Raw genomic sequence first — 23,447 nt, forward strand, 5'->3', positions numbered from 1 at the left:
TATTCTCCTTCTTCTTGCGTGACTCCTGAAGCTTTGAGGTCCTTGGAGTCTCGATGCTATCAAGCACCTCTCAGAGAGCTGCCATGGACCTAGAAGTCGCTGCTCCCTGGCAGGGAAGGCACAGAATGCTGTGCATGAGAGGAGCAGGATTAGATGTAGAGAAAGTTTATGAGGGAAGTGAGAGTGAGCAAGGATCATCCAGATGCCAGGCTTCCCAGCCACGTCCTGATACGCCACAACTCTGGTACGACAGAACCAAAGTAAGGCCATGAAAAACAGCCAAGCCCCTGGAAGCAGATGGGGATGAAAAGCTGAGTTCTTGAGGGCTGGAGAAGCCCTGGCGGTGGTGACTAAAGCAGAGCTTCAGAAGGATGAATGGGAACACTTCTCAGCTTGCACTGCCCAGCTTCCTGCTTTCTCAGCTATAGAATGGATTAGCAATCCCTGCTCTGCAGGGTCGCCATGAGTACTCATATTAGTTGTGGCTCTAAGCTTCTCTGCGAGGAGAAGGAAGATGGAGGGCAGATTCAGAACAACTGAAAGTTTCAGCTAATGTTGAGTCTACCCCTCCTCCCCAGTGGAAAGTAACAGCTCGGGGTCATTGTCAAAACTATGCAAAACCTTTTGTTTTATTTTATTTTATTATTTATTTATTAAAGATTTCTGTCTCCTCCCCTCCACCGCCTCCCATTTCCCTCTCCCTCCTCCAATCAAGTCCCCCTCCCTCATCAGCCCAAAGAGCAATCAGGGTTCCCTGCCCTGTGGGAAGTCCAAGGACCACCCACCTCTTTCCAGGTCTAGTAAGGTGAGCATCCAAACTGCCTAGGCTCCCTATATATCTTGCTAAAGGAAGTGATTAATGAGATCTAACATTAGTAAAGCTCATTTCCATTTATCTTTCATCACTGATGCTGATATTGATAAAGAAGGAAAAGAGGAGAGAGTGAGGGCTCTACTTGGGGAAAGGTGTTTTCTGCTCAGCTCCTCAAACTCCCAGGATCATGTGAACAGGGACCCTCCCACCCCTGTCACTTCGCCTGCTTGCTGGTGCCTATACTAGATAGAATAGTCTAGAAAAAAAATGTGCTGCACAGCCTGGGATTTTAAAATTTTTTACCCTTGTCTTCGTATTTTTTTTTTTATCATAAAAGGGGAATGTCCCTAGAATGCTCCCTTTGGTCCCTTCGTGTACATTTCATGGTGACATTTCCCTGGCGCGATGCTGGGGGCTGACGTCTAGTAGGAGAAAGGCTGCTTGATGCTCCAGCAGGATGGCACCCTGCAGAGATCCTTGTCCTGTGGTCTCCAGATTCAGTTGGTTCATAGTGCCAGAAGATCTATGAACCAACTGAAATTGTATGGTATACTCTGCATGTAGCTAACCATGCTGCTGTCTGGAGGAAGTTGTCTTGTGTTCACCTGGTTCTTGTGTTTGTCATTGATTGGTAAGGTGAGGATCTGCTGAGCTGAGAGCTTTCGCTCACTGCTAGCAGCTTTATTGATCACTTTATTGAGGTATTGGTGGCAGTAGAAAAAGGAGATGATATTCAAGAATTCAGTTTTGCAATTTGGATATTTATTCATCATTTTGGAAGGCATTCATGCCAGAGGTTAAGGCTGTACATGCTTGGATTTCAGAGGCAAAGAATTTATGGTGAAGATATTATTATAGTACAGGTATGTCCATAGCATAATAGGCCTCCAAGTAGTCACCACGGTTGGCTATTTTGTTGGGGTCAGTAGTGTTTGTACAATGTCATCAACTGCCCTTCTCACAGAAAACTCTTCTTTCTCTTGTTTCTGAAGCATCTCAATTTTTCTGCTTGCACGAACTGTGGCTCAGAGCAACCCCCTGATGCTGATTCCTTCTCTTAGCTGAATCACCCTTTCTGTCAGATCCCACAGTCTAGTAGAAGGCTGCATTTTCTCCTTTACATGCATCAAAGTCTAAAAGTCAACCGTATTAGAATCGGTTTTGATAAGAAAGTACTGAGTGAGACAAATTTAGCTTGACTACATTAATCTAAACATGTGGGGGTTATATCCTGTTTGCCCCAAAATACTCCAAGATTGGTTATGAGAATTCTATTGACTGTAGTGCTGAAACATGGGAGGTTAGTAGTTAAAAATGAAGGTGTTTCTGAGCTGCCATTTCAGGACAACTGACTCCAGTGTTTGCCAAAGGAATAAAACCACTGTGGCTCGTGAAGCTTATTGGGCACATCCTCTTCTTAATCAATAGACTTTCTGCACTATACTGTCTGTTTGATCATTATTTTCTAAATGGAGCTGGGATGATTTTTCCCTGTGATAACACGAAACAGCCAGGCGACTATTTTTTTTTTTCCCTTTAATTCCAAATGACACCAAGTATTGAAAAGCCAGAGCTTTTGAAAAGGACTTAGCAGAAAGTCATGAGACGTGCTAGGTGCTTAGGGTGCCATTTTAATGCCAGCAGACTGGAAAACAAACAGCACAACCCAGACAAGATGTGGCTTTGTTCTTCAGCATCTCTGTGAAGAGGAAATGAGATCTTTCTGGGATGTGCTCCCCACTCACAGGTGTGGAGGAGGAAATGTCACATTCCTGCCCCGCTGCATTGTGTGCAGTGCTGGTGCAGAGCAGAGAGAGGCGCTGCCTAGACTCTCACAGTATAAGCTCCATTCATGGCCTGCGCTGGGGCTTTGTTTCAGTCTGCCCCCGCTGGATGGTACAAAGGCAGGGAGCATCCCCTAATCCCAGGAGCCTGGAGCACGCCACCACTCACTGCATTCTCCTGCTCTGTTGCTAATGCAAGTGGGAAATCGACCCCCAGGTCTGCAAGTGCTGTTCTTTGCTCTGGCACTCGACCACTGAGTTGTTAGCATGTCAACTGTTTTATGCCGGGAGGAAAGCAGTTGCGCTAATGTGAACGTCTTCCTCACCAGACATTACAGGCTTCACGTTTCTAATGAGCTTCAACTCCTCGTGCACCATGCACAACCACAGTGTATCAAGACAAAGTGACGATGTTTTCTAATTCGGTGCTCTTTCCAGGACGCGATGGCATTTCCAAACTCCAAATGCTGCAATTTGAAGGTCTGTCTGAGGCTGTGAGTTAATCAAAAACAGGCGATCGTGTCTGAATTACGAAGGACAGCCGAGCAATAAAGATTGGAGTTATTCTTGTAGTTTCTGCCTAACTACACAGACAAATGTAAAGACATGAATGAACAAGCTATTTACCAAGCACCTAATACATCTTCCCAGGGCATGGAAATCTCCAAATTGTCCCCAAGGGCTATGTTTTGCAAATTATAGTCCTTGGGAGGAAACTTAATTTCTGTGTCTTCATTCATCCCTAACACTGAATATTTCTCTCGGGTACAATAAAACATTTCAGCATTTAGTGTTACAAAGCCTGGTACTTAGCAATTGCAGTAGACATTGGAAGATGAACCCTTCGATTTGGGGGCATCTTAAAGGGGATATCAGTTGCCTACAGCCCTTAAAACAGCCACTCAAGACTTCAGAAGTGTGAGGAGCATGCGTCTTTCCCTGGGTTGGGGCATGAGGGTCCCCTGTACCACTTCACTACACATAGCATTAAGTCTCAGCTCCTAAGCAGGCCTTTACAGACATGTGCTTCGCCACCCTGCTCAGCCTCTCAGCTCCCCTGCCTCCGTCCGCATCCACAGACTGGCATGCGGCAGATACCCACCTGCGGCAGTGGCCAATTGCTGCCTCCCAGTCCTTGACTGGCAAGAATAACACCTTCCTCTTTCTCCAGACACTGTGTTTAGACTTTTACCTTTCTTTCTTGTTTTTTATGGATATGTGTATGGTGGTGTGCCTGTGTGTGCGTGTAGACATGTTCACATGTGCGGGTTCACAGATGTATACACAGACAGATGTGTTCATTAATTGCTTTCTCCTCCCTTTTTTTTATTTTTTATTTTTTGCTGAGGCTGGCCCACACTGAACCCGGAGCTCCCCGACTTCAGCTACTCTAACTAGCTGGCTTGATCCAGTGATTCCTCGTCTCCGCTCCCCAAGCCCTGGGACTACAAGCAGCCTCCATGTCCACACAACTTTTCCATGAGTTTTAAGGGACTCAGGTCCGGTCCTTGTCCTTATATGGCCAGCACTTTAGCTGCTGTGGCATCTTGTCATCCCCAGTCTTTCTGCTGGAGACCCACTCTGGCGGGGTTCAAGTTCCAACCAGGATGTGTCGAGTCAGCAGGGGAAAGGAGAAGGCTCACAGAATTGGAGAGTGAAGCAGGATGGCTGCCCAGTGATGGAAAAAGAATACACCTTTTATACTCTGTAGCTGCACATAGGATTAAATGGGAGAAAGGAGTATGTGAACTGGGGTGTGGCTTGAAATCAGTGGTTGAGGAAATTAGCACTGACCTTGACAAATTAATAGGTACCAGTCATATACTAATGGAGGGCTATGGTCCCTTTTTTCTCAAGCAGAACTTTCTTCAAGCCCCCAGGGAATGGAGACTTTGTTCTAAATGCTAGACCTTGGGAAAAGGGCTTTCTGGGAGGATCTGACACTCCGTTATGGAAGATTGTAGTTTTTTAAATGGCTTGGTTTATCCAAAAATAGCTAAAGCTCAAAGTGAGGCAAGATGAAGCTAGACAATACTACTGTGAACCTGAGTAGACTTTAGGAATTTATAAGTTTGATTATCAAAGATACTTTATTTATCAAGCAGATGTTACGTTTCTAAATTTTCTAGAGGCCTGTTGTTAACTTGTATGGGAATAGGCAGAATTATTGGGTTATTTGGTTACACAGTGGCAGGGATTTTTTTTTTCTAAATATTTATTTTGTTTACAGAGGCTGCCATTGTACATATTTTCATCCTTCAAAACCCCCACAAAATTTCCCAAAGGGAAAGGCATGTAGTGAGAATCATTAAAAACGAAAGCAAAAGGGTGCCGGAAAATTGTGATCACAAAGTCGAAATGCTGGAACTTTGTCAGGTGGCACTGGTCACCCCGTGGTACACGCCATCTTCTCATGCCCAGTTCCTCTTCATTGTGTGACAAGTTCTAGAATAACAATTACACATCCTATTTTGACACGGGAACAGCCCTTGTCCTGGCCAAACTCTAAGGTTCTCTAAGTACCATACAGCTCTGCTACATGCTCCACAGTCTTGAGAAACAAAGGAGTCTTGTCGGCCATGCCTGGCTGTCCTCTAGCATGATGTGAAAGGAGAGTACCTAACCAGCTTGCCACATCTGGAAATGTGAGCTTCAGCTCTCCCATACCAGTGCAAGTGTGTGTGTGTGTTTCAGATCACCATTGGGACTCTGCCCCTTTACACTTTAAAACTCTACTGAATGTAAAAATAGGTATCTAGAGCAGGGCATAGTGGTTCCTGTTTGTAGTCAAATTTTCAATGGTGAGGAAGGATACAAAGTGATACAACATTTTTTTTTGTCATGAAAAGTAGACACTTTGGTGGTTTGGAAGAAAATGACCCCCAAAAGGAGTGGCACTATTAGTGTGTGTGGCCTTGTTAGAGGAAGTGTGTAACTGTAGAGGTGGGCCTTGAGGTCTCATACACGCTCAAGCTACGCCCAGTAAGGCAGACCACTTCCTATTGACTGTGAGTCAAGATACAGAACTTTCAGCTCCTTCTCTAGCACCATGTCTGCCTGCATGCTGCCTTGCTTTCTGCCATGACAACAGTGGACCAAACCTCTGTATTAGAAGCCAGCCCCAGTGAAATGGTTTCCACTGTCAGAGCTGCTGTAGTCATGATGTCTCTTCACAGCAATAGAAACCCTAAGACAGATGCTTAGTAAGTATTTCCTGGGAGTTTGGGTGAGAGTCAGATGGTGGCACTCCTCTAGACTGCCCTTGGCAGACTCCTTTTCATAGCACAGTGATCTGTGATCATTTGGATTTCTCTCCAGTCAAGCATGGTGTCCCTGCTGTCCGTGTAGCACACGGCATAGATATGCATGCCCTCCAGTAGGTGGGTCTATGGAAAGTGCATCTGTGGCACGTCAGTGAGGCAAATGTTAGCGGGCATACCTTCAACAGCCTGGAACAGAACGGGTCTCATTATAACCCTGTTGAAAAGAGATGATGACTCCAAAACCATAGATCTCTTGTAAGGGGATGAGTGAAAACTCCCAGCTCCATCTGGGGAGAAGGAGGAAGACTGCTGGGCAAGCTCCTGTCTTCTTGTCACCGAGCTTTCGCTCCTCTTGTCCTTTCACATTTATGGCTCGTGTTTCTGGGTGGAGAATGAGCATGTGTCTCATTTCAGCATAATAAAGTACCAACCAATCTTGCCATCTCTCTTTTCCTAGTACACTTGGAGGCCCCCACTTACTAATCCTGGTGCTCTTGCCAGGGTCCCCAACTCCTTCCTTTCCTCAGTTTTAAAAACAAACCTCTCTTCATAGGCGTCCCCTCCATCCGGGCCAACTGGACTCTGTGTCTCCCGTTCTGTACGGGTGTGAGTCCTGTCATCAACGCTCTGAGCACTGAGCCCTGTGACAGGCTTCCTGCAGACAGTGGTCTGATCCCTGTGACAGGCTTCCTGCAGACAGTGGTCTAGAGGGCATGCTGCTGATGGTGAAAGGGATCAGAACTTTGTTTTTTAAAATCACGTTTATGGAAGCTTTCTCTTCCATGGGTTTCCTTCTCTAGAATAAACATAGGAGACAATGTCCATGCGTACAAAATACTAGTGTTTATATCTCACACTAGTATGTATGTTCTGAGATGACATATTTCATAGTTCATCTTGAATATCATACAACTGTAGCAACTAATGGTGCAAAATATGACAGTACTTGAACAATTAAACCTAGCAGCTCATGACTTGGTGGGGAGTGCACACTGGAGGGTTTTGTAGTTCTCTGGTTCCCAGCTGAAACATCCACAAACTCAGTGGTCTGCGTTTGATGGAGGAAGTTTCATGATGCAACACTGGGGAGCTTAGCAACCTGGTCACCGTCCATAGCCCTGAGCAGGTGAGCAGCAAACATCTCTGCAAACATTTCCTGGTGTTTTGTGACAGTGTCACAGTGTGTTCCCGTAAGAATAGACATGTCTAGTACAATGTGACATTCATGCTCCCAACTGTTGAGGAAAATCCTACAGTAAATGTTGTAGGGCCTTTGGGGGGAGAGTAGGAGGCAAACCATTATTACTTCATACAACTTGACAGCGTCATGCTCCCTCATGACAGGGACTAAAGAGTACCACAGCTTACAAGTGAGCGGGGCTTGAAGTAAAGGTTGAGCTACCAAAACTGGTAGAGAGGGGGAAATGCCAGAGGACTCAGACAATCGGGACCATTAACAACTCATCCCAAGACAGAGCCTTTAAGCCAAAGCAAACAGAAAGGAAGCATGAGGGATAGGAGAGTGGGTGAACAGTGCCATGTGCCTCGTTGGCTGGCTTGCAACTGTATTTATGTATTCTGCACATGGCTGTTGTTAGTTCATACTTGACAAGTATAGAATTAGAAAGAAATGCCCCATGATCCTGGTATACTGGCATCGTTCTCTGCTGACCAATCATATGCTATCTGTGTATGCTACAGAAGTTCATTTTTATCTTTGCAAGTTTTACTAAATATAATAGTTCACCAAATGGGTTCAAAATTATAGATGATCATACATATTAAATTCAGAACCCTAAGCATGAAAACATTTTTTTGACAATAATGCTGCATGAGTACTCTAAAAAAAATAATGGATTTACCCAAAATGGAGCCAAACCTCCTCTCAGATATTTTAATTAAAATTCAACGTGAACCTTTGTGCTTGTCTGCCCACTAAATACGATAAGCAGTCTTATGGATTTGTGTATGTGCCCACTGCAGGTTGTGAAAATGCTCCCATTGCTCAGTTCCATGATGCTGCATTGGATTTGTAGAAACATATCTTAATAGGTCTGTAATGTATGAGGAGGGTTACAGCATCAGAATCCTGTTTAATTAACTTACACTCACTTGGGACCCAGTCACTTGTAAAGGTCTGCTGAGCAAATAGAAAGCTTCAAATAACAAGAAATCCTTGTGAAGAATCAGCCGACTTTGGTGACAACCTCTCTGTCAGCTTTGTCATTAAAATGGTTCCAGTGGGATGTTTTAGGCCTGACAGGGTTTTTTATATTTTGCATTTTATATACACCCAGTTATAATTTAATGTATTTGTAATACTTATTTTTATAAATATGTGTGTTTAAGACATGAATAATGACTTGGTTCTAAGGAGATCTCATCAAGAGTTCCTCTGTGCCCTCGTGGCACTCATTAGGGTGGGCAGCCATCCCAAAACTGTCAATCTTTTGTCTATATGTGTCAAAAATATGACCAGTGTTTGACGTTTGCATAAACTCGACTTAATAAACAGTCACACCATTAAAATAGCACAATTCTTTCAATCAATACTAATTATACATCATATAATGCATGGCCTTTTATGAGGACTTCAGTAAATGTTTGTTGATAATGATGATTATTAAAATGATATGTTAAACCCATCTCCTCATTTGAGAAATGCTTTGTTTTGAGATGTCAGACTTGCAGCTTTGCCTGAAGGTTTTCTAATTAAAATCACCACTTTGGCACAAAAGCTTAAAATGTGCAAAGTTGCTGCAATTAGTGAATTGTGCGTCCATATGGATGTTACCAAACAGCTTTCAACTTAAAGGATTTGGGCTATTTCGAATGATGGACCTTCTGGTGAGCTTAAAACAAAGCCTGTCTTTCTCTGTATTCGTTTTAATTAATAGTATCTCGCTGGTCTCAAAGATATGTTCTTTTCTGTAGGAAAGAAGCATGGTTCTCACAAACCAGAAATAAGTTTCTGAAGTAGGTTTGCTAAGTTACCACTTCTGTGTGTTTTACACTCTCTCCCATTCCCGGAGAGTCAGCACAGGGCAAGAGAAACTGGAAAATTCTGATTTCAGATGTTCTGAAAGAAAACCTGCATTTCTAGCTAAGTCATAACATGAACTCGCTCAAAAAGATAGTTATTTAAACCGTCAGCAGATTTTTCTGAATTGATTCCAACACTGATTAAAAAAAAAGTTCAGAATAAAACCTGTCCATGTGGCGTGTACGTGCACACAAATGAGATGGTGTGTGTGTGTGTGTGTGTGTGTGTGTGTGTGTGTGTGTGTGTGTGTGATTATCTGGCCTTACCCCCAGTACTTAGCAATTATTGTCATTTACATTTAATTCTGTGCAACAGCACATTGTGTCTGAAGATGAATAGCGTACAAAGATTTGCTTTGGTTTTCTTAGTGCTTTAAACAAACAGAGCCTTAGAGATCAGTTGGTGGCCCTTCCTAGACACTTGCCATGTGAAATCTTGTAGACAAGAAAGATTCTGAACTTTCTTCTCTAGGAAACCAGAATAAATTCTACAGACAGTTACGTGCTGTTGTAAAGGCTCCAGTTTCTAAATATTTTCAAGCCCCTCCCTCAGTACCCTTAGGAAAAGAGTCTGGTGGCCACAAGACTCCATTGACAGGAGTCCAGTTTTAAATACATGTTAAAAAGCCATGCAGGTAAAGCAGTTTATTGGAAATTATTTATTGAGTAGTTAGGAATTAAATGAACATAAAGAACTTTGCAGTTATTGGGATTTCTCCGAGCGTATAGGAAGATTAATTCATGTAGCCCTGAGCGGGGTGGGGGGTGGGGGGTGGGGGGGCGTGGGTCCGCTGAGTCCACCAAGGAAACCACCCCACAACATGGCCCCTTTGGCTTTCTTCTTTTCTCCTTTGTCTATCATGGAAGTTCATTGCCTGAATCCTCCAGATTTGGTGCCAAGTCACCCAAATTTTTCCATATTATCTGAATTGTTTTACTTTCTTTTTCCAAACATGTAGTAGTTAGATACTTATCTTTAAATGCCCCTGAGCCTCTACGTGGTTCTCTTGATCAGAGAGAGAGTGTAACCATTAGTGACACTTTACCTTGGAAGCAGATAAAAGTAAACTCAGTTAAATGATATTCCTTTGTTAAAAGATCACTTAGTTGTCTGATAAATCTTGCATGAGGGAGCTTCCTTTCTGTCAAAAGTTAGTGTTTCTTCTCAGTTAAGTAGAGACTTCTTCAGGAGTCTTAGCAATAGAGGAAATGACCGGTCACCCCTCAGCTACACCTACAACCTGATAGCATCCTGTCCGTAACATGGGTGATTAAAGAAAAACATATAGTTGTTTTAATTTTGAATCAAAATAACCACTTTTCTCCGACGAGGCTTAGAGGGAAATGATTTTAAAAAGTCTCCCTGTAAAGAAAAGACTACTTCGAGGAGGGACGGTGACCAGACAAGGAGGGGCGGGGGGAGCAGGAGAGCCAGCAGTAAAAATAAACACAAAGCCATGGAGAAGGTCAACAGGCCAGTGTGAACCACAGGCCATCTGATCGCTCCGAACACCCTGGTCTGGGGCCTCGGCTGCTTCTGCTCTCCCTCCGGCACGGAAACGGTGCACATGTGTGTACTGAGTGGTGTGTGTCTGTACACACAAAGATTTATCAGAGAGTACAGGGGGAATGAGAAAGTGCCCAGCCTGGTTTTAATTTGAGTCTGTTTGCTTGCATTTAGCACTTAAGGGCTTCTACATTCCGCTTGCTCAAAAGAGTGATGGCGCACTCCTTGCTTATGCCTCAAATCAGAAATGCATGAGGTGCAGCTGCAGAGATAATACATTTTCCCCAAAGGCTTTGGCTGAGCAAATTAGGTGTCAATGGGGTGCCCGCGCAGGCAGTACTCTCTCTAATTAGTCTCTTGAGCCTAGTTGGTGGCGGGTACGAGATGATCTAATCAATTGGTCTGTGTCTGATGGTTGGTGTAAAAATCCTAGCAGGCAGACTCTTTCCCACAGGTCACCCACCTGCACAGCACGGCTCCTCATTTTCACTTCTCATCTCCTCTATCACATGACGCGGACAGTTGGTTTTAAGAAAATTGAATCCAAAAAATATCTAGTTCATAGGGCGCGTGGGTCAGAACAAAGTTGCATTATGGGTACCAGTGATTCAATTAATTAATATTTATAGCTGAGATGCTCTATGTAGATACTTCTGAGTAAGGATTCTGTCAATCGAGTCAATCGAATCTTCTTTAAAACACTCGTTTTAGAGAAGGCTCATTATGGAAACCAGATAAAAATGGCGCCCACCTGCCTTGTGATTTACGTACTAGGATTGGCTGTGCGCACTGGCCATCCATCCAGCTTATCCTTCATATTCACTGTTCATTTGCATTGTGCGTCCCATGTGCTTTATTAACAACCAAATGTAAGGGAGATTTACAGTCGCATCGTTACTTATCTGTCAAAGCAAATCTTCATTCCATCAGCCTAAATCCCCACCTGTGAAATACCTGATTGCACTTAGATTCCTAAAAATGTTTTATGTGCCTTCAGTAAAACTTGAACGTAATGATGCCCAAGTCAAGAGGATGAGCATCCCGTTCTCTGTTAGAGCATTAGGCAAGGAAATGGTGTGATATGAGCTGTTCAGAGTCATCACAGAGGTGGGAGGTGTGCTGTCATGGGTGCCTCCTCTGTTTTCTTGTTCTTAGATTCTTCCACTAAACGCCAGAACTCAAAACTAACCCCTGCACTGATCACTTACCAGCCAATTAGTGCTCGTGTGTGGTCCTTGCTATCTAATTCTGCTACCCCTTAGGTTAGGCATTTATGATTCTCCTAGAGATTTCAGCCAGAGTCAGGTCAATGCAAGACCAAATAAACAGTATCAGTGTGTAGAAAACATCTTTAATGAACTCAAGGGAATAGTAAAGTGTATGGTGTTAACATAACTTATTGTTATGTGAAGTAACATATACTTGAAATCAAAACATTCCTTTTGAATATAATATAGTAGAGAAAAAAAGTATGTTTTTCCTATACCAAAGAATAAATCCTTCCCTCTATCCTGACTGGTGACGTTGTGTCTGCCAATAGCTTTCTTCTCTATACAGAGCCAAGTGGGCACTGCGGCTGAAGTAGCTGCCTAGTACTGCCTGTCGTAGCCACAGGAAAGAACTGTTGAGCTTCAGGGAGTGCGCCATTCCCACCCATCCCTATGCTTTCAGATCCTTCCTTTTTCTTTACAGTTCTTCGTCAACTGCTTACCATGTGCCTGGGTTATGCCTGTGCCCTGCTCTGGGTACACCTCGGTTTAGTCGGCCATATAATTAGTCCCCATGCATGGAATAGAAAGGGCATCTCTGTCATCTACTTAATAAGAATGTCAGAATTGGTAGGGAGATAGGGTTGTGGGAATACCATAGGGTCACGTGCTCTCTCTCCTTGCTCTCAAGGACCTCAGGAAGAATTTTCATGCAGAGTTCGGAATGGGTACTGATGTAACAATGCAAAGGAGCAAAGTGCATTTTCTCTGTTTCTCTGGGAGGAAGGGGTGCGGTGGGGCTCTAGGGGTGTTTCCATGTCATTGCTCTGCTGTGGTTGTGACTTCTTCTAGAAGAGACTTAATGAATGTCCCTATGAGTGGAAATGAGGGGTGAATTCTTATGGCTAAAGGATGCTAACCAGAGCAGCAAACATTTGCAATAGCATTGGAGAGGTGGGAAAGGGCTTCTGTGCAGTGTCTCTCCAGCCAGCCAAGGCCTCTCCAGAAACGTGATTTACATCCCCTCCACTCAGGTGGCAGAGAACTCTCAAGAACAGAAGGTGATCCCGACTTCATGCCATACCCAAAATATATGAACGAACTGAAACTGCAGGAGGTCGTAGAAGAAAACATAGCACGTAATCTTTCGGTTCCGCTTTGCATTTTTTTTAATGTGACACCAAAAATATAAGCAATGCAATAAAAAGATGTAAGCTGAACTCATTCAAATTCCAAAGTATGGTGTCACTGGCAATCCATACCAGAAATTTATTTTCAAATTGTATATTTGATGAGAAATTAATGTCCCAAGTGTATGAAGAACCGCAGCTCGGCAGCGAAACAAAATGAATTATAAAGCGGGGAAAGACTGAATGGATATTTCTCTGAAGAAACATTTCCATCTGGCAGATAAGCTCATTAAAGCTGTGTTCGGCACCACTAACTATTAGGAAAGGCTAATCAATAGGAGTAAGTCAGCCATCACAAAATAATTATAGTTTCAAAATAAAAACAAATAACAAGTGTGGGCAAGGGTCTGGTGAAATGCAAGCATGTCTTTACCGTGGGTGGGAAGCTAAACAGTGCCTTCACTATGGAAAGTTGTGTCGTTTCCCAAAACTTTAAAAGTTGAATTTCTGTTTGATCCGAGAGTTACATCTGCAGGTGTATAAGCAAAAGATTCAGATCTGGTATTAGAGCAGACACTCACCATATCAGTTTTACAGCAGCCACGGGGTAATACAGTTCGAGTGTGTGTTAACTGATACTTAACACGGTAAGGACCGTGTGATATAGCCATATAATGAGACGTTACCTGAACCTTTTATAAGATAATGAAGTACTGGTCCATACTACAACATGGTGAACCTTAACAACATAATGCGAGCGGGGAGCTGCCAAATACGACAGATCACACATTGCCCACTCCTCTCTGAACAGGTAGCTCCATAGACAGTCAGATAGTTGGTGCTAGTCAGTGGGTGTGGCAGGAGACCATGCGAATGGCTGCTGGGAATGGCATCGCCTCCTTAGAAAGTGCTGAGAGAAAAACAGTTGTACAGGATTGCGGTTGGACCAAGTACCACCCAGTTATATGCCTTCAGATGGTTGGTTTTGTGTTATATGAATTTCGTCTCCCTTAAAAATAAAACTAAAGGTGAGGGTAAAATTCTAAAACATCATCAGGGTAAGTGAAGATCAGTAGAGGGTAGGGGTAATGTTGTTCTCATGTATCGTAAGTATAAGAATGGAACTTCTTGCTCTCTTGGTTCATATACCGCTAGTTCCTACGGGGCAGGGAATGTCCTCAATGCTGCAGCCCATGGGAGCAGCATCAGGACAAGGGTCTCTGAAATAGATCTCTGGGGGCAGCCCTGGGTAGGCAGGGATCACAAACAAGCTTCCAAGCCTAGTTGTTCTGGGGTGAAGGAGAACTGAAGCATTAACTCCTTCAACTGTGGGACTTGACCTTGAAATGAGATCCCCCCCCCCCCCAGATGTCCTCTTTCCTTCCCAGAGTTCAACAAAGATGAGTAAGAGCTTTGTAAAAAATGTATGGAGAGGGCTGGTGAGATGGCTTAGTGGTTAAGAGCACTGACTGCTCCTCCAGAGGACCCGGGTTCAATTCCCAGCACCCACATGGCAGCTCACAACTGTCTGTAGCTCCAGTTCAAGAGAACCTGACATTGTCATACCAATGTGCATGAAATAAAGTTGTTTAAAAAAAAATGTATGGAGAGATGTACAAGGAAGATGCCTTCATTTGCAATGACAACCTTGCCTACAATGGGTTCCCAGTCTCAAGCCAATGTTTTTGGAAGCTTGAAGGCTTGTGCGGAAAGTTGGGCCAGCTTCCATGCTGGTGAATCTAATGTAACTGATAATATGCAACTAAGGAATTACATGGCTGGGTTTTAAAGGCATGTGTGTGATCCACTTTTCTCTTTCACATTCATACAAACAAACATGATGCTCTGTCCTTCTAATGATCTACTGCTCCGGGCACTTAATTCAGACCAGCATTGCCTCTAATAATTTAGGGAAGGAATTTAGTTGGGTGTATTTATCTCTAAGTAGTCTGAGAGGAATTTAGCCCACTTAAATGCATGGGCGTTCAGTGTTTCAAGGGAAGAAAACAGTCAGGACATTTGTTTATCATTTTTAAGAGAGGTTTTCATAGAGGAAATTGTTCTGCCTCCAGTGTATGTGCTTGGCGGAGCTGCGCAGAGCAGCAGTGGTTCACTCCTGCCCGACCAATTTTAGTGTTTCAAGCAATATAGTAAAAATGAATGATGTAAGTTTTTTTCTTAATGCAACAGTTTTCTCTTTTCCTTCTTCCAGGATTAAGTTGTCATCATTCTGAGAAGAAAAAGAAGAAGAAAAAAATACAAAAAGAAAAGACCACTAATGAAGTGGCCCACAGTGCTGGGCTCCTGGACCAGTTCCCTTCTGCCCCCTGTGGTGGATTTCACTTACAAGAAAATTGAAACTGGCAAGACCCTGTTTTCTCTGCAATTTATTTAAAACCTTGCACGCATTTGGATACCTTGTGATTTCCAAGAACTATGTGAAGATTACGCTTTGCTTACTGATACGTGGCATGTATCCTTTTCAGTCTTTTGTGTTTGATTCTGTTTGATTTCCCTCTGCTGCACAGTATCTCTGTGACGGGTTTTATGCTTTCACCAGCCATGTCTTAAATACATTAAGACAACACATTTGGTGTTCACACTTCCTCTGTAATGTCTGCACTTGAAAGCCACACAGTGGCATGAAACAATGTGTGTTTTCTTTGAGAACAGAATACATTGTGCAACCACCAGGAAGGACATTCTTATTGCTAAAACAAACCCCATGTTCTGACTGACTAGACACCATGGTCCCAGACAGCAGGACCCGACGACTTGTTGCTTACCTTCGAAGACATTTGGAAATGTGGGCTTTCTTTTATTATTGGAATTGTCCCCACATTTATGGGTGCCCAGAACTGCTTAGCATTTCCAATGGCATGGCTGTTTCTGAGCAGGCTGTAGCTAGAGAAACAAGCACCAAGAACAAGGATGAAGATGAAGGCTTCTTTTTTCTTTTTTCTTTTTTAACCTGTAGAAAGCAAGTCAGTTTTTACATGTGTTCTGGGTCTTGTCAACATCTGATTTCTTTTCCCCATCAGCTCTGTTACGCTCTGTGTTTTTTAACTGGAGAAAATAGTGAGGAATATCTTTCTTAAAACTTGGGTGCAAAAAAAACAATTTGTCTGTCAGGGCGAGTCCTGGGAGCCGTCTTTGCCAATTAATGCTTAAAAAGCAAGTTTAAAAATTATCTAGAGTTAAAATTTTGCTCACTTACAACAAAGCACCTTTGAATCAGATTGTTCAGACATATTCCAAGCCGCTCAGAAGGCACCGCTGGGTACCAGACTTTAAACCACTCTCCCGTAATAAGTGTTCAAACTCAGTTCTTAAACAATGCGGGAATTTTGCTTTAAAAATAGAAATGGCAAAGAAAGGCCTGGATTCCCTTGTTTTAAGGCACTCTGGGGCTTTGGAAGATGAAGTCTGTGTCACTGGGCACACATTGCACCTTGGTCTGGGGGGAGCTGCCCGGTGCAGGTGTCTCCCACAGTCAGCCTCACTACAGAATAAGGAGGGGCTGGGGGCTGGGACAGTTAGGAAATGTCACATAAAGCATGCCCTTTGCACCTCTGGACACAAATCTCCACACATTGCTCTGTGTTCTACTACTCCTGAGAAAAGAGAAGAAACTACAAGCTTGAGATGTGTCACGCAGTTTTAGGATCAAGACCAGGAATTATGATCCAGTTTGTGACAAGGGCTTTCTGATTCTCGAATGAGTATCGAAGCCAGTAGTCAAACCCAGAATGCCCCTGGAAGTAGAGCCATGTTCTTAAAACTCTCAAAGGCGTTGTCTCTGAGTGATAGGCATAACCAACCATCTAGCCTATCCGGAGGGAGAAGTACTTACAATCTCGAAAACACAAAGCAAGGAATTGCTTCCCGGATGGTTTGAAAGAAGGCAGAGTGTCTCTCAAGGTGACCCCGTGTACTCTTTGTGTCTCTCAAGGTGACCCCGTGTACTCTTTGTGTCTCTCAAGGTGACCCCGTGTACTCTTTGCTACCTGGGAATCGTTTTCATACCTCTTTCTCACATTCCTTCTGCGGGAAGTCTTTGCAGGTATTTTGACTTAAAGTATAATTAAATTGGGAGTTCTTTAAGTGAGGAGAAAACTTTACATGTAATTCAAAACAGCCTCCCCTGTGGTTTGCTTAGAATCCTCCATTCATCTGAGTGGCGGGGAGGAGGCATCGTGTTTGTATTTCACCAAGTAAAAGTCAGGGCTCCATGCTAACGTTGGAGGATTTCGAGTGAGCAATGTAAAGGCCACTAGAAATCCGTGCCCTTGTCTAGACAGCGTCTCCTGGGAAGGAAGGCATAGCACTGCTCAGTGTGGGGTCTGCCCCAAGTCACGCCCATCTCTCAGGTTAGAAGGGTTTTAGTTTTATGTCCCTGTCATCAAGGAAGGACATCCAAAGTGTCCCCCCAACCCAACCTGGCAGAGTCCTATCCCCCATACCCTGTTTTTCTCTCCCGCCCTCTCTGAGGGCATCATGAAAATCCGTGCAGACGGCGTCCATTAACATGTTAGTATACAGTAGAGAAAGCGCTGGAATGCTGGGGAGATTATTTTTCTATGAAGGAGTCACTTGAGTTTGGACAGCTGACAATAGCACGGACGCCTTGACGTGGTGATTGTATCAGCTCAACCTCACTGCACACAGTGTTTGGAAAGGAAGTATGGGACTCAGTTTCCATCTTCTTAAGGGGAACACCTTAATTAATTAATTAAGACATACAAGACACATAGGATGCAAACATGTGTTTGCTGTGCCAGGCCAGAAAGTCGAGGGGTATGAAGCAGGGGCAGTCATCTCCCACTGCGCAAGGATGAGACTCTGTTTCCAGCTCTCAAATGACTAGAAGTTTCCGAGGGAGCCTGTGGGAATGTAGGAAAACCAGGACCTCTTGGTGCCCTGTCCTGTGTGTATACGACAGCCACTGTAATCAGTACCCTATGTATGCGTCCACAGCAGACACCCATCTGTGAATAGTACGGTTTGTAATCTTCTGTTATATAAGAGGATGTTTAGGTTGTACATACTGGGGTAGATCGTTGCCTGCCCCTATACATAGAAAACATGCTGCATACTCGTGCATAACTTCCTTCTTCATCCCCGGCTTGTACACGGGGGAAACTGTACATTAGTCTTCCATTTCCTCATATACCAAACGGGAAAATTTTAAATCTCCAATGAAATAGGCAATTTCCTATTCTCACTGCCCCCTCTCACAGCAGCGTGTGTTAGAGGCACATATTAAATCAACACTCTTGGTTTGTGAGTGGACTTTCGGGTTTTTTTCTCATTTCCTTTTATTTCTCCCCCCGCCCCCCTTTGTTTATACGAGGCGCCGGGTCGTGTGCTACCTAACAGGGTTAGCACCTCAGATAATCATCAGGCTCCAACATGACACATAGCAAGGGGAGTGGGATACTACATGTTGCATATGTGTTACCGATTGTAATTTGTCTGTACTATGAAGGATGTAATGGTTTGTCCACTGTCATTGTTGTTTTCTGTAACATGATACGGAATAAAGTATAGCCAAATCTGCAGATGTCATCTTGGTACATAGCCCTGTGTATCCAAAGCAGCTGAAGACTCAACACGGTTCTTCTGAAAGAGTGACGTAAGAGATCAGGTGCGCAGTATATGGGAACAAGTGGGTTCCTGGAGGATTCTAGAAACCCTGCAAGTCTTCCCCTTTCTTTCTTTGCTGTGCCAAATTTGGGGTAGAAACTCGGGGGGCCCTGTGCACCAAATCTGTGAGCCACAGGGCTTCCCCTGGCTCCGTGCTCATGTTCCCACATGTTCCCCTAGCCCACACATCTGGAGCCTCTCTTATTTGTTGGTTGCGGTCGTCTCTCTCTTTTACCCACGTCTGTCTGGCCTTCCACATATCCCCATGTGTGGTAGGAGCTGCGGGCTGCGTTCTGCCACCCAGCTCCCGCCACTGGCTAGCTTATGCCTCAAAATAACAACACACAAACTGTATTCATTTAAACACTGCTTGGCCCACTAGCTCTAGCCTCTTATGGCTAATTCTCATATTTTGCCTAACCCATTTTTAGTAATCTGTGTAGCACCAGTCTTACCGGGAAAGATTCAGTATGTCTGACCTGGTGGCTTGCTTCATCGCGTCTGCCCAGGAGAGGGGAGCATGGCCTCTCATCTGCCCCACGGCTCCTCGGCCCCCAGCCTCTCCCACTGCTGTCTCTAAGGCACAGAGGCACCTGGGTAAATTCGATTTGAGACGGTTGCTCCATCACCACCTCTGTATGTTGAGTTAGGGTTCTGTGTACATGTGGTCTTCACAATAACCAAAGTAGCAATAGTTTGCAAATTGGGGAATCCATAAGTTACTGTGGAAAGCAAGCAAAGTCACATAACTGAAAAAAGAATAACCTGTCCTAGGGAGGTGTTTAAAGGAGCCAAGCAGAGGGCCCTCTTCACTCCCCCTCGGCAGCTGGCGTCCATTGCAGCTCTTAACTGCCTGCCACCGTTGGCGTAATCACGGGAGCTCTTCATAAACCAAAGGGGAAATGCGGCACTGGAGTCTACCAAAGGCAAAGAAATACATCTGAGAAATATTTTTAACTTTCTTAAAGTGGTGGCAGAGGTGTCAAGCACCCTCTGAGTTCCATAATTACCCAGCATTCCTTCTTTTCCAGCAGGGACTGTTCTATCTCTGGCAGGATGTGATGTGTGCCTTCTGAGCCGGGCAGGTAGAGTCTGGAGGACAGCACTCTCGCCATTGCTTCTGGTCCTCGGAGTGTAGAGCAACCAGAGGGGAAGGTGTTGGGGCAACCTTACGCCACCGGGTTAACACGTGCAGTTGCTGAATAATGGCAGGCATTGTGAATGCCTGCAATGAGGACCCCACAGTGGCCCAGCAGCCTGCTGCTACCAGTGGGTGGTGGCGTTATGGGCATTAGCTCTGAGAAGCTTATATAGCAGAGGGGCTAGGATAAAGGACACAAATCAGAAGAAAACTGACAAGATTTAAAAAAAAATCCGAGGCCTCGTATTTACTGTTCATCCCTCTTGCTCTCCGTGTGCTGCATTGTCTGCGGTGAGTCGTGCTGAGAAGGAGCCGGGCTCAATAATAGCTCAGAGCAGCCTCGCGGCCCCAGAACCATCCTGTGCCAATGGTGCCCACAGAGCTAGCCGAGAATAGGATTCTGATAGAGTTGTCTTTTTCCCCCTTCCCTGTGAGATCACCAATAATTATGGAAGGCATACTGCCAAGACAAAGGAGAGGTGGCCTGTCGGAGTGCATCCTGAACAGGGACCCCACAGGGATTTCTGCCCTGCAGCCCGAGGGGGCCTGCCTGACACGTGTACAAGTCCCGAGACGTCCGAGGACACGTCTGAACTGCCGGCTCAAGGGCAGAGAGAAGCTCAAAACTGAACTTTCCTAGTAACGCCATGGAGAGGAACAATGCTTTCTCTCTCTCTGTCAGCCTCAGTAACTGCCTGGCTTCCTCAAGACAGACTGCAGTTTACTGTGCTCCAAACCCACCTGGGTCTGTGACTGTCTTGCCTAGAAGTCACTTGGGAAGCTCAGACCCTCCTGCAGTCATTCACTAATCCGGTGGCTCTCAGCCCCGGCTCTTGCTGGAATTACCAGGAAGTTTTAAAAGTGCCTCCACCCCAAACCAATTCATTCCAGAACTATTGAGGGTGGGGACCTGGCACGGATTTGTTTGGGGAACTCAACAGGTGATTGTACTGTGCAGCCAGCGTGGGAACTGCCAGGCTGTCTTTCCTCCTGTCTGTGTTCCCCTGGAGAGGCAGGTGGCACTTTCTCTGCTTGGGCCAGAGAGTAAGAACTTTTGTCTTTCCAGCCTGTTCAAAACGCCACAGCTACCTACTTTACCACTGTGGTGCAAAAGTGGCCGTTCTCAACACACACGGGCAGTGTTCAGAGGAGATGACTAGCACACTCAGTCTTGGGTTTCTTGTAATTTTCACCTGCAAGAAATATTGTCTTGATTTTTAAAAGGCATTTAGAAGTATAAAAATAGGGGCTGGAGAGGTAGCCCAGTAGAAAGAGCAATTGCTATTCTGCAAGGACAGATTCCCAGCACCCACATGAAGGCCCACAACCATCCATAACTCCTCTTCCAGGGCATGTGACTCTCTTCTGACCTCCGTGGGTACCAGGTATTCACAGTGTGCACACGTATACATGCAAGCAAAATACTCATGCAAATAAAATGGAAACAAATCTTTAAATCTTGGTTTAGGATGGAGCTAATTGTCTCACTCATAGGAATGCCTGCGATTCTCCCTGTTTGTGCTTCATGGAGAACACATCATTTAAATACAGGCTTCCTTTTTTGCCACCCCTTTCATATAAGAAAGTTTTACAGTGCTCTGGATATGTAAGTATAGAAAATAGATACACAAATCAAACATTTGCTCATAGTACATCATAAATAAGTTTATTTTAGGGCTGGAGAGGTGACTCATCTGACAGAAGTACCCTCAGACAAACCCAACAACCTGTTTCCATCCCTGGGACTCAAGTGTGGAAGAAGAGACTCAGCTGCCTGAAGTTGTCCTCTGACCTCAACATGTGGCCCATGGTGCATACTATTACACACACATACACAATAAATAAATGTCAAAAATTGTAATTAAAAATTAATTAAAAATTTTCAGTATAAAAATAATTATACCTTTTCTTAAAAACAAAAGGAAATGAGTATGCTAGTGAGGTGAATGTGGTTAGTTATTTTGACAGCGAAAATTACATTTTGGCAGAATATTTGATATTACGGGACACAGAACGTCTTCAATGATTTCCAGATCTCCGTGTTTTGATTCTACTATTGCCAATGCTAAGAACTGTGGCACCTCAGAAAAGGAAAATCTGCCGTAATCCCAAGACAAGAGTTAGTCATTATTCATGAAACTCAAATTAGCAACTTGGACATCAATTGTTAAAATTCAATGTTCTTAGCATCATGTGTTTTAAGTGTACTCATTTTATACTTACATGTTGAAGAATCATGGCAGGGAATTATTAAAAATCTTTTTTAAAGTTTTATTTTATGCAGATGGCTGCTTTGCTGCCTGTATCTGTGCACTGTGGGTATTCAGGTCCCAGGAAGAGAGAAGAGGGTTGCCAAGTCCTCCAAAGCTGGGGTTACAGACAGTTGTTAGGTGCGGGAAAGCAAACCTGGTCGGCTGGGAAAAACAATATGTGATGTTAATCACTACACCTTCTTCTAGCTCCTTAAAAGTATTTTCCATAATGAAACCATGTGGCTCTTGAAAAGCAGGAAGTCTTCTGTGGATAGTAAAAGCGCTATGGTCTATTGTACCCATCACTAGCCATGGATGGCAGAGTGGCCTGTGCCATACAAAGTGTGCATGAATCCAGAACAGGGAACAATTTAGATAGATGGGCACTGCCAAAAATATCTTGGATTGGGGCTGGAGAGATGGCTCAGCGGTTAAGAGCATTGCCTGCTCTTCCAAAGGTCCTGAGTTCAATTCCCAGCAACCACATGATGGCTCACAACCATCTGTAATACGGTCTGGTGCCCTCTTCTGACCTTCAGGCATACACGCAGAAAGAATATTGTATACATAATAAATAAATAGATAAATAAATAAATAAGTGTCTCATGTTTAAAAAAAATATCTTGGATTTACTGAATGTTTATAACACAATTTATGATCATACACTCCGACAGAAAACTAATACGATTGCCAAGTTTGTAGGACCCTAAATTTAGCTACAAGATCCTAACTGGTGTTACAGTCTATAGTTAGAGAAGCTGGGATTTAGAAGTCAGCCCTGGCAAGGGGGCAGGCAGATCAGAACCACTTCTAACATTTGCAAGATCTAGGATGGGAGTGGAAGTGAAGATCCGTGTTTCTAAATCCTAAGATACAAAGCTAGCTGGAAAAACTATTATGGATTCCACAATGTCACTTTGAAATATGCCTTCATAATGACCAGGAAGACCAGGCTCGCATTTAGAATTCTGGGCCCTGGAGGTTTTCACCAAAACACAGCACGGCCTCCTCTCATGTCCCACATGATTTCAAAAATGATAATATTAAAATGTCTTTTCAATCTCTACGTCCTTGTGGGTAGACACAGTGCCCAGGTTGTAGCAGAGGGTTAACAGAATTTACAAGATAGTGTAGCTTAAGTAAGACTGAAATGGAGATAGTGTTTTCTTTTCTCAGAAAAGGGAAAGTTCAACAAATGTTAGTGTAGTCAGTGGATCCTATATGTTAGTGTAGTCAGTGGATCCTATATGTTAGTGTAGTCGGTGGATCCTATATGTTAGTGTAGTCAGTGGATCCTATATGTTAGTGTAGTCGGTGGATCCTATATGTTAGTGTAGTCGGTGGATCCTATATGTTAGTGTAGTCGGTGGATCCTATATGTTAGTGTAGTCGGTGGATCCTATATGTTAGTGTAGTCAGTGGATCCTATATATTAGTGTAGTCAGTGGATCCTATATGTTAGTGTAGTCGGTGGATCCTATATGTTAGTGTAGTCGGTGGATCCTATATGTTAGTGTAGTCAGTGGATCCTATATGTTAGTGTAGTCGGTGGATCCTATATGTTAGTGTAGTCGGTGGATCCTATATGTTAGTGTAGTCGGTGGATCCTATATGTTAGTGTAGTCGGTGGATCCTATATGTTAGTGTAGTCAGTGGATCC

At 44.0% G+C, this 23,447-nt stretch overlaps 1 protein-coding gene across 7 annotated transcripts in view; it reads left to right on the forward strand.

Moving 5' to 3' along the window:
• The window catches only part of LOC121434735 (cyclin-dependent kinase 14), a 526,212-nt gene extending 507,903 nt beyond the window's left edge, over positions 1 to 18,309 (forward strand). For all 7 annotated transcript variants that reach the window (XM_041633665.1, XM_041633666.1, XM_041633668.1 and 4 more), the window contains one exon: positions 14,961 to 18,309. The gene's annotated coding sequence lies outside the window, so the exon portion shown is untranslated. The remainder of the gene's footprint in view (positions 1 to 14,960) is intronic.
• Positions 18,310 to 23,447: the final 5,138 nt, after the last annotated feature.

Source organism: Microtus oregoni, unplaced genomic scaffold, assembly GCF_018167655.1.
Source record: "Microtus oregoni isolate MIOR12 unplaced genomic scaffold, Mior012 000044F_ref0000062, whole genome shotgun sequence".
Taxonomy (NCBI): domain Eukaryota; kingdom Metazoa; phylum Chordata; class Mammalia; order Rodentia; family Cricetidae; genus Microtus; species Microtus oregoni.